Genomic DNA, 12,500 nt, shown 5'->3' with positions numbered 1-12,500 from the left:
AGAATAATGTGACTGGGTGAGACATGAAGCCTGTGCTGCGACTTCTGTCTTGTGTGTGGCACACGTTATATGTCCAAGCTGGACCGCCCTGATATGGCCCTTCGTGGTCGGCTGGGCGTTAAGCAAGCAAACAAACAAACAAATTAAGACTCCCCAATTTAAGACTCCCTCCATTTTTAGACCACGCTTTTGTATCTTTTCCTTTGAAGCTTTGTACATTTACCTCCATTTTAAGACTCCCTCCGTTTTAAGACTCCCTCCATTTTAAGACTCCCTCCGTTTTAAGACCTGATTTTCTCAGATTTTTAAAGGTCTTAAAAGGGAGGTTCCACTGTAACGTTGAAGTGTTTCCTTTGTCTTAAAGGCACAGTAAGCCTCCCGTAAACCATCACAGAGCTCCCCGAGCGTCTACATACAGTACAAGCATACTTCCATTTGAACGCTCACCGAACGGGAACATCCTGGCTGCTTTCTGTCGAGCGTGAGAAATGTTCAAAGAATTTATTTTCGTGGACTTAGCCTTTAACAACAATGGCGCCTCGTTTTGGTGCTGGACGGTTGTTGTGAACATTCAACTTACCGGAAATCACGCCCGGACAGTAAGCCTCCCGTAAACCATCACAGATACTGTCAGGCTTTTACACACAGTACAAACACCCTTCCATTTGAACGCTCACCAAACGGGAACATCCTAGGTGCCCTACGTAAAGAGCGAGCAATTTTTAAAGAATTAATTTTGCAGATTGTCAAAAATGAGTTACTTCCCTGCTCCCATGGGGTCGCCTTCACGCGGCGGGAGTGTTTCCTCAGAGCTACCCCACCCCTTTACTTCTCTTCTTTTGTCTTATTTCTGCCTTACCAGTCCGTTTACCTATATTTCCTTTTAAGAAAACTCTCCCTACTATTTCCTGCAGTTTTCCAATTCTTTTCTTGTTGTCTTATTTCTACCTGACTGGATCCATCACCTTTATTTCACTTAACAAAAGTCTTCTTTTCCACATCCTTATTTCTCTGCCCCCCCCCCCCCCCCCCCGCATGTCGTAAGAGGCGACTAACGGATTCTGTTTCTCCTTTTACCCTGGTTAAGTGGTTCTTGTATAGAATATAGTCAATGTTTGTAAAGATTTTAGTCAAGCAGTATGTAAGAAATGTTAAGTCCTTTGTACTGGAAACTTGCATTCCGTCCCAGTAAGGTCATATATTGTACTACGTTGCAAGCCCCTGGAGCAATTTTTTGATTAGTGCTTTTGTGAACAAGAAACAATTAACAAGTGGCTCTATCCCATTGTGACGTCTGCTTCTCGTTCTAGGGCTGATCAATGTTTAACAGAGACAAGTGCAAAGAAGTAATAAGAAATTTAATAATTCTGTACTTTCAAAAACATGCACGTGATCATTCTTGCAGACATCAATCCCTTTCTCTTAGAATCTTCAAATGAAAGTTTTATAGATTATGATTTCGCTGGTGCGATTTCACACACACGTAACAACATTGTCTTTCTTCTTCTTGTTGCGTAGACGTTTGATATCGAAGCGCGGAACGTACTTCTTCTTCTCGTTGAAAATGTATTTCGGTTTACACAAATGAAGACAAGATGGTGTGTTAATGTTCACAAAATATAAAGTAGTCTACTCATCATGATAAACTCGATCTGGGTGACACTTGGGGACGTTGGTGGTTCCTTCCGTGGTTACCGCTGACGTTGCCCTTCCCACAGTGTTCACACGACATCATTTACACAAGCATTGTACACCCCTGTACACTTGCACCTTCTGCAACACACACGTGCAATATCTGTTATTATCAAGTATGATTTCCATCGATATCATTCAATTTGTTTCTCTAAAACAAACACAGAAACAAGAGTTCACAGACTGACACAAACACATGGAAAAATGAACAATACCTGTGTTTTCCTGTGAATCAATAATGTTAAAATGTACTAGCGTGTTTTACCTGCGGTTAGTGGACCTTTGGAGATCGCAAAAATGTGGAAATCCGTCCACGGAAGGTGAAACATATATGCTAGTGCAATTTACGTGGCTTCGTTGATTGCTGCCATCTTGGAGTCAATGAAACGGTCAGAGCATTGCATCCTAGCAACCTCAACTGAATATATGTACAGTTCATATTCACGAATTAATACCAATGCACGCTGTTTCCTTTTGCTCTCTTCTTTAAATTTCTTTCCATGAAGATAAACAAATTCTTGTCTTGTACGCTGCACTAGTTTTGGACTAATGGCGCGAGCGTTGACGTCATATGTATACAGTGTCGTCATGACGTAGTCTCGGTCATTTAACCTCGTTTTGTGTACGCAACTAGTGAAGTCTCGATTAATATGAGAGAGGGAGTCGATACACGAATTCCATTCGTCACATAACCCCATGGATCAAGATAATTATCCTATCCCAAGTAGATAATTATTCATCGTACGACGCTCTGCTCATATAATCTGCACCGTGGTTGTCCTTCCCGGGGATAACACGTACGGTGAACTCGTATGGCTGCAGTTGGAGGGCCCATCTCATCAGACGAGGGTTGTTCGGTTGTCGTTGGAGATGTTTGAGTGGGCGATGGTCTGTCTCAATGGTGAAGTGTTTCCCGTACAGATACCGTTCGAACTTTCCCACTCCCCAAACTGTAGCTAGGCATTCTTTTTCTACGGTGGCGTACCTACTTTCTGCTCCGTTGAACTTCTTGCTTTGGTACGCAACAGGTCGTAGAGTCTCTTCGTGCTCTTGCATGAGAACAGCACCCATTCCTTTGTCGGAGGCGTCCGTCCTTAGCACGAAAGGTTTGCTGTGGTCTGGCATACACAGCACAGGTTTCTGTGAGATTTTCTCTTTGAGTGTCTCAAAACTCCTTCTCGCTTCGTCGTTCCAGACAAGCTTGTCTGGGTTGAACTTCTTTGTCAGGTCGGTTAACGGAACAGCTATGTTCGCGTATGACTCGATGTAGGACCTGTAGAAGTTGCAGAGTCCTAGGAACGACCGTAGTTCCTTCTTCGTGGTGGGTGGGAGAGCGTCTTGAATCTTCTTGATCTTGTCGCTTTCTGGCCACCTTTTTCCACCTCCCACTTCGTGTCCGAGGTACGGCAACTCTGTGTAGCCTATGTAGCACTTGGAGGGTTTTGCTGCCAAATTGGCTTCTTGTAGCCTCTGTAGTACTGCCTTCAGAGCTGACATGTGCTCTTCCCAGGTTTCAGTTGCTATAAGCACGTCGTCCATGAAGTGGTGGACGTCTTTTCTTCTGATTGGATTGAGTAGCTTCCTCATCATGCGATTAAACACCCCTGTCGCTGTTTTCAATCCAAATGGCATGTTGGCCCAACGAAATTGGCCCGCTGAAGTTGTGAATGCCGTCTTGTCTCTATCTTCCTCTTCTATTGGGATCGCCCAATATCCTTTCGTCAAGTCTAGCTTTGAAAAGTATTTCGCTTTTCCTAAACTTTGAAACAGATGGTCGACATCGGTGATGGGTTCAGCGTCGAACACTACCACGTTGTTCAGAGCTCTCAGATCAGAACAGAAACGGTACTTTCCGTCCTTCTTCTTTATCAGGACGATGGGAGAGTTGTATGGAGAGTTTGCAGGTTCGATGACATGCAACTTCAGCATTTCTTCAATTTCCTTTTCGACAGTTTCTACCATGGCGTGAGGTATGGGTCTGGGTTTCACAAAGACTGGTTTCTTCTCTGTCACTTCAATGGAACATTTTTCCAGGTTCGTCGTCTTTGGAACATCTGTTAGGAACTCTTCAAATTCTTCACAGATCATCTTCGCCTCCTTGACCTTTGCCTCGTCCAATTTCTCGTCGAAATGGATGTTCTTCACATTTTCGGTTCTTTGAGTTTCTAGGAGGGGTAACATCTTCTGAGTGTCATACTTGAAAATGTCATCGTCCATCGTGTTGTCCTCTTCCATGACAACAGCCACGACCTCTTCTCCTCCGTCTTCTTCATCACTTTCTTCTTCGTTTGAAGCAGGAACACTCGCTTGGGCAGATGAACTGGGATTGGGAGTGGCGGAACTCAATTCCCGTTCTTGGTACTCCTTGATGAGGTTGATGTGGTAGATCCGTGTTCTTCTGCCAACTTGGATCTTGTAGTCGAATTCATTCAACTTTTCCACAACCTTGTAGGGACCTGACCATGTAAGTTCCAGCTTGTTGTTCTTCACAGGGCGTAGAAGTAGAACCCGTTTTCCGACTTCTAGCGTCCTTGGTTTCGTTTTCTTGTTGAAGAAATGGGCTTGCTTGCTGGCCGCTTTCTTCAGGTTCTCACGTGCCACGTTGCACGTTTCTTCTATTCTGTTCCTGAGGTTGACTACATATTCCGCTGTAGTCTTCTGCTCCCCTGAGATTTCTTCTTCGGTCCATGTTTGGCGCAGCACTTGCATGGGTCCTTTGACAGATCTCCCATACAGCAGCTCAAACGGCGAAAATCCCATGCTTTCTTGTGGAGCTTCTCTGTATGCAAACAGGAGGGCGGGGATAAACGTGTCCCATTCCCTCGGTTGATCGATCGCTAACTTTTTCAGCATGCTCTTCAGTGTGGAGTTGAACCTTTCGACCAAACCATTCGCTTGAGGGTGAAACGGTGCAGTCATATGGTGTTTGATGCTGAGAAAGTCGTTCACTTCTTTCATCAGGTGGCTGGTGAACTGTGTGCCTTGGTCCGTTATCACTTCATCTGGGATTCCCAATCTAGTCCACATCTCCCAGAGAGCTTCAGCTACGGTATCTGCTTGGATGTTTTTCAGGGCTACGGCTTCGGGGTATCGGGTAGCGTAGTCAACAGATACCAAGATGTATTGTTTCTTGCTCTCCGACATAGGTTTGACCGGGCCGATGATATCCACCGCAACTCTCTTGAAAACCGAACTGATGGGTGGCATCCTTCCCAGAGGGACTTTCTTTGTCTGACTTTTCGGTGCAGTTCTTTGGCATGTGTCACAGGACAAGCAATACCTACGAATGTCTCCTGCACACCCTGGCCACCAGAATTCTGCTCTAATTCTGTCAGATGTTTTTCTTTGACCTAAGTGTCCTGCCATGGGGTGATCGTGACCAAATGAAAGAACTTTGTTCCTGAGTTTCTTCGGAACGATTACTAGTGAACGGTCGTTTCCGTGGCGATCTTTCGTTGTTCTATACAGGATTTCTTTCTTGTATGAATATCGTATCCCATTGATCCCTTCTGGAGAGTTGGCAAATTGCCTGATGGTCTTCAACGAAGGGTCACTTGCCTGTTCTCTCTTCAGATCAGCTGGCGAATACAGTCTTTCTTCTTCCTTGACTCCCTGTTTGTGACTGCAGCTTGGTTTCTGGGCGTCTTCTGTCGCTTGTGCTCTCGTGGTAACAGCAGCTGCTGTCCCAGGGTACCACGCTGGGTCTCGAACAGGATATGTGGGAGTCAATTTCTTCTCTTTACCTAGTCCATACCATTTACCTATGAGGACAGGGTAAATTGGGTCGTCCATCACCGTTACTTCTGTCTCGGAGTCAAAGTAGGGTGAATCGATGTGCACCACGGCGGTGTGGTACATCTTCTTGGAGTCTTTCTCTGCCAGAGTAGTCTCCTTCATTTTCGCTGAATATGCCTCCTTAGGCACAAACTTCTTGCTGACAATGATACCAGTACATCCAGTGTCTCTCAAAGCGTTGACAATTGTTCCATTCAGCTTCACTGGTACCACTTCGGCACATTTCTTTTCCTTGCAATTTCCGCAAAGTTTTTCTAAGAGGATCGGTGTCTCAAGTGTATCTTTCTTCGATGAAACTGCACCTGCTGTGTCTCTCTTGTTTGGACAAAAACGAGAGACATGCCCTTGCAATTTACAAATGAAACAACATCCAGATGCTCGCAGTTTCTCTCTCTCGGCGTCACTCAACTTTGCCTTTAGAGTTTGATTTGCGGGTTTTGTTGATGGAGCAGCTATTCTTGTTTCTTCTTGGGGAGAACGACGTTTTTCAGGCTTGACGTACGTCGATGAAGTTTTGACGTTCGATCTAGATTGTTGATATGTGTTGGCTATCATCCCAATCTCTTTGGCGCTCTTAGGGTCTCTATCCCTAATGTGAACGGCGAGGTCAGGCGGAAGGGTGTCCAACACCTGCTCACGGACCAACAAATCTTTGAGATCTTTTACATCTTGGTCGCATTCTGCTAATTCCACCCACTTGTCTAGATACCGTTCTAGCTTCGTGATGTGCTCTTTATACGTGTCAGTGGCGCTTTTCTTGGTTTGGCGAAACTTCTTTCTATAATCTTCGCTAGTGAGTTGGAAGCCCTCATACAAAGCGTGTTTGAGAGTGTCGTAGTCATTAGCGTCTTCCTCGTTCAGCTTTGAGAAGATGACTCTCGCCTTACCCTTCAGAAAGTACACTACACGTGAAGCTTTTGCTGCATCACTCAGGTTACAGTCTCGAGCATAATGCTCGAACTGATGGAACCAGCTCTCGATGTCATCACGGTCGTCTAGAAAAGGAATCTTGGGCTTGAAACCATCATCTTCGCGAATACGTCCTGGCGAGTTGTTGTTCCTGTTGCCCTCTTGGTTGGCGTTCTGGATTTTCAACTGTTCCAGTTGGAATTGTCGTTCAGCGTCACGTTCTTGTCGTTCAGCATCACGTTCTTGTCGTTCAGCATCACGTTCTTGTCGTTCAGCACGTTCTTGTCGTTCAGCATCACGTTCTCGTTCTTCGCGATCAAGAGTTTGTTGCTTCTCTTTCTGATCAAGAACAAATGCACGCAACTCGGCTCCTTCTAACCCCAACAACTGTCCTTCGGCCATTAGCTGTCTAGTCAACTCTAGCGGATCTACACTTGTGGACTGAGACATATTTACAGGTGACACGTCCGTGCACGCCTGTGGGTCAACCTCTTCGTCGTTACGGTTGCTGTCAACTTGAAGAGAGAGATGAACACTCTCTTCTTCGTCAGCAGGAATTGGTAACGAGTCTATCACCTCTTCCCGATCGTTACCGACAGTAAGGGTTTTTCTTCCCTTCTTATCTGTGGTTACTATGGGAAGCGATTTGTCGGCCGGCTGTTTCCGTGCCAACTGGGCTGCGATGGTGGACTTTCTAAAATTATGAGCTGGGGAACTGTCGTCACTCATAAGTCACCTCGCGTATTATTCCAAAACGTACAAAATGTATGTTGCTCAAACACCGTCGAGCTACTAAATTTCGGATCAAATTACAAAAAGAAACAGTCGGGCGGCGCCTTCGTGCACAAAATGCAAGTCCTAGTTTAGCTCTACTTCTACTGTACTTTGAAATAATTCTTCAACGTATGTTACGTTACGTTTCCACACAACCACCCAAAGAGTTATGTTTCCACGTTCTATCGTGAGTCAGTTTACTTCTATCTACTAACGAGAACTTACACTGTAAACTTTATTTGACTCTTTCTGGCGAAAAGATCAATCTTTCACTCGATCGAACGTTGAATATACAAGATGTATCAACTCAACTGTCAATTCGCATCATTTACTGTGTAGATTAATTTACAGCCACTTCTACAGCAAGTAAATACGACTGATATCCACAAGTCGATTATATAGGGCTTCACAGGGAAATACAGGTATTAAATCCTTACCTCTTAGGTACCTGACTCCCACCAACCTCCCGCGTAATTTAGAACAAACTAAGGGGAATGATGGTTCCGATAGTACGTGCAAGAATACTATCACACTGATGAATTGGAACACCACAAATAAAATTGGGAGCTAACAAATCAAAAGTGGTCTCGCTAAATATTGATTTTTTAACGTGTCGTTTCAGCTGACAACACTTCCATTTTTTATTTTACCGTGTGATAGGGCACACGTTGAGTTATAGATCTGTGATAAGTAATATAACTAAAGGTAAATAAATAAAATTATATGATGAGACGATGGCGATGAAGTACGAACATATACAATACAAATCGACATGCAAGAAACCTACAGCAATTTTGAAACGAGAAAAATTTGGAACGGCTGGATCGAAAGTAAAACGTTGATTCAATATCCCGGACGAGCCCCCATTGTGACGTCTGCTTCTCGTTCTAGGGCTGATCAATGTTTAACAGAGACAAGTGCAAAGAAGTAATAAGAAATTTAATAATTCTGTACTTTCAAAAACATGCACGTGATCATTCTTGCAGACATCAATCCCTTTCTCTTAGAATCTTCAAATGAAAGTTTTATAGATTATGATTTCGCTGGTGCGATTTCACACACACGTAACAACATTGTCTTTCTTCTTCTTGTTGCGTAGACGTTTGATATCGAAGCGCGGAACGTACTTCTTCTTCTCGTTGAAAATGTATTTCGGTTTACACAAATGAAGACAAGATGGTGTGTTAATGTTCACAAAATATAAAGTAGTCTACTCATCATGATAAACTCGATCTGGGTGACACTTGGGGACGTTGGTGGTTCCTTCCGTGGTTACCGCTGACGTTGCCCTTCCCACAGTGTTCACACGACATCATTTACACAAGCATTGTACACCCCTGTACACTTGCACCTTCTGCAACACACACGTGCAATATCTGTTATTATCAAGTATGATTTCCATCGATATCATTCAATTTGTTTCTCTAAAACAAACACAGAAACAAGAGTTCACAGACTGACACAAACACATGGAAAAATGAACAATACCTGTGTTTTCCTGTGAATCAATAATGTTAAAATGTACTAGCGTGTTTTACCTGCGGTTAGTGGACCTTTGGAGATCGCAAAAATGTGGAAATCCGTCCACGGAAGGTGAAACATATGCTAGTGCAATTTACGTGGCTTCGTTGATTGCTGCCATCTTGGAGTCAATGAAACGGTCAGAGCATTGCATCCTAGCAACCTCAACTGAATATATGTACAGTTCATATTCACGAATTAATACCAATGCACGCTGTTTCCTTTTGCTCTCTTCTTTAAATTTCTTTCCATGAAGATAAACAAATTCTTGTCTTGTACGCTGCACTAGTTTTGGACTAATGGCGCGAGCGTTGACGTCATATGTATACAGTGTCGTCATGACGTAGTCTCGGTCATTTAACCTCGTTTTGTGTACGCAACTAGTGAAGTCTCGATTAATATGAGAGAGGGAGTCGATACACGAATTCCATTCGTCACAAACACCAAATAAATAAAGAAAGAAAGAAAGTTACTTCCCTTGGACCGTGGTGCGTTTTTGCGCTAGACCTAACTTTTAAAATCTAAATAATAAATTGACAGCTTGTTACACAAACATTCTTTAATCATAAAAGAATTCTTTTTTCATCAAGACAAGATCAGTACAATTCAAAGTTTTGAAAGTTTGAAAAAAGACTGAAAAGCCCGGAAGCAGGATCACGCAAGGGTCGTAGCAGACGACGGTTTATGCATAGTCGCCGTTCCTCTCTGCCGTCAAAATCCATCGCTGGAATTCTTGTGAACCACAGCCGTATTTTTCGTGCATAAAAACGTGCTATTGTAGATAAGCTCTCATCGAGTCGCATTCAAATGACTAACTCGCGACTACATTGTGAAAAAGGGAAACTGGATCACACGGGTTCACGATGGCTCAGGGGTAAGATAAACCACGCAAAAATAAATTCTTTGAAAATTTCTCGCTCTTTACAGAGGGCACCAAGCATGTTCTCAAGCGGTGAGTGTTTACATGAAAGGGTGTTTGTACTGTGTGTAAAGGCCTGACAGTATCTGCGATGGTTTACGGGAGGCTTAGCTGTGCCTTTAATGTACATGCATCACCGCTGTAATTTCTCATTTTGAGATAATAATAATAATAATAAATGAGCATTTATATAGCGCAACATCAAAACTTTACAATTATGCTCTTTGCGCTTGACACATTTAAAATTCAAACACAGTTATACAAGCATTTACATCTACATTCATAGTCAGCAACGCTTGATTAAAAGCATACACCATCAAACATACATTACAACAGATTCTTCCACTAATTAAGTAATAAAAACATGAATAAAATAGGTAGTAAAAACAAGGAAATACCAGCTGAATACCCTTAATCAAACAGAACATGTTATTAATACTGAAAAACAGCCCTAAATGTGTATACACATTATCACATTATCACTAAAACAACAAATACACTACATGTAGCCTACCGATGGACTGAGAAAACAAAATCAGGGGTTGTATTTCTTGAAGAGGTGCGTTTTAAGTGCTCGTTTGAATGCTTGGGGATACTGAGAGTGGCGGATGTGAAAGGGGAGAGAATTCCAGTGTGTGGGTGCGCAGAAAGTAAAAGTGCGTTGTCCTTATGTTTTGGTTTTGGTGTGTGGAATGGTGAGGATGCGACAGTCAGAAGAGGCACGGAGTTGTCTTGCTGGAGAATAGACGGTGAGGAGTTCAGAGAAGTAAGCAGGAGACGAGCCAGAAAAGAAGTTAAAGCAGAGGGTGGACAGTTTGTAGTCAATGCGGGCTTGAATAGGTAACCAGTGCAGTGTGTGAAGAAGTGGCGTTGCGTGATCTCGTTTTCGTGCTTTCAGAATGAGGCGTGCTGCCGAGTTTTGGACTTTTTGTAGTTTATGCAGGAGATACAGAGGACAGCCAGAGAGAAGAGAGTTGCAGTAGTCGAGTTTAGAAAGAACAAAGGCACAGACAAGAGTGTTAGTTGTTTGAGAGGAGAGTGTGTGGCGAATGGTGCTGATCTTACGAAGCTCAAAATAAGCTGCTCTACAGACTAAAGATATATGTTTGTTAAGGGTCATGTCAGATGAAAGGGTGAATCCAAGGTTTCTAGCTGATGGGGAGAAAAGAATGTCGGTGTCGCCTACTTGAACAGAAACGGGTTGGGGAGAGGGAAATGTAGTGTTCTTCTTTTTGTACAATAAGACTTCAGTCTTATCATCATTCAGCTTAAGTTTGTTATCGATCATCCAAGATTTAACATCAGTGATGCATGTCTGAATGGTCTGGATGGCGGAATGTGTCTCTGCAGGGGGACTGGGTTTATACAGTTGGGTGTCATCAGCAAAAGACTGATTTAAGACAGAATGGTTTTGAATCAGTGTGGAGAGGGGCTTAGTGTACATGATGAAAAGGATGGGACCGAGTACTGAACATTGAGAAACGCCGAAAGAAAGTGAGGCTGGAGCAGACATCTGGCCATCGACAAGCACAGCCTGAGTCCTGAGATAATAAAGTGACTTTGATTTGATTTGATTTGATGAGGGCGTGTGTTATATTACAGTGGTTTAGGTATTCTAGTGGGGATGGTTTTGCAATAATAATAACATAATCGGATTTCCCTTCTTTGTCTCTGTCATTCTGGTGAACTGATCTAACCCAGTGTCTTGTCTTGTAAGTAAATGACTTGTTCGCAGCCGCAGTCAAACTGACCTAGTAATGATCACACTGAGATGATAAGTTCTGCGCAGCCGCAGTAAAAAGGAACATAGGGCAACGAATGAAAACTCTCGAAAGTTGGATGAAATTAATACGTTTGACCCCGTGTGAAAAGGGAGCCAGATGAAACTTGAAAAACAAAAGAACAGACCAACCAACAAACCAACCAATCAACATACAAACGCAAAAACAAACGCAACAAGTCGCGTAAGGCGAAAATACAACATTTAGTCAAGTAGCTGTCGAACTCACAGAATGAAACTTAACGCAATGCAATTTTTTCAGCAAGACCGCATACTAGTAGCATCGTCAGTCCACCGCTCATGCTCATGGCAAAGGCAGTGAAATTGACAAGAAGAGCGGTTTAGCAGTTGCGCTGAGAAGGATAGCACGCTTTTCTGTACCTCTCTTTGTTTTAACTTTCTGAGCGTGTTTTTAATCCAAACATATCATATCTATATGTTTTTGGAATCAGGAACCGACAAGGAATAAGATGAAAGTGTTTTGAAATTGATTTCGAAAATTTAATTTTGATAATAATTTTTATATTTTTAATTTTCAGAGCTTGTTTTTAATCCAAATATAACATATTTATATGTTTTTGGAATCAGAAAATGATGGAAAATAAGATGAACGTAAATTTGAATCGTTTTATAAAAAAATTATTTTTTTTACAATTTTCAGATTTTTAATGACCAAAGTCATTAATTAATTTTTAAGCCACCAAGCTGAAATGCAATACCGAAGTCCGGGCTTCGTCGAAGATTACTTGACCAAACTTTCAACCAATTTGGTTGAAAAATGAGAGCGTGACAGTGCCGCCTCAACTTTCACGAAAAGCCGGATATGACGTCATCAAAGACGTTTATTGAAAAAAAGAAAAAAACGTTCGGGGATATTAATCCCAGGAACTCTCATGTAAAATTTCATAAAGATCGGTCCTGTAGTTTGGTCTGAATCACTCTACACACACACACGCACAGACGCACACACACACACACACACACACACACACACACATACACCACGACCCTCGTCTCGATTCCCCCCTCTACGTTAAAACATTTAGTCAAAACTTGACTAAATGTAAAAACGAACCAACCTACACACACACACACACACACACACACACA

At 42.7% G+C, this 12,500-nt stretch overlaps 1 protein-coding gene across 1 annotated transcript in view; it reads right to left on the bottom strand.

The window, feature by feature from the left end:
- Positions 1–12,500, bottom strand: part of LOC138978779 (uncharacterized) — a 47,650-nt gene that overhangs the window by 29,673 nt on the left and 5,477 nt on the right. The gene's annotated exons all lie outside the window — the stretch shown is intronic.

The sequence above is a fragment of the Littorina saxatilis genome, linkage group LG10 (assembly GCF_037325665.1).
Source record: "Littorina saxatilis isolate snail1 linkage group LG10, US_GU_Lsax_2.0, whole genome shotgun sequence".
NCBI classification, from domain to species: Eukaryota; Metazoa; Mollusca; class Gastropoda; order Littorinimorpha; family Littorinidae; genus Littorina; species Littorina saxatilis.
Note: the sequence above shows the minus strand (reverse complement) of the source record. Positions and strands in the feature narration are given on the sequence as shown.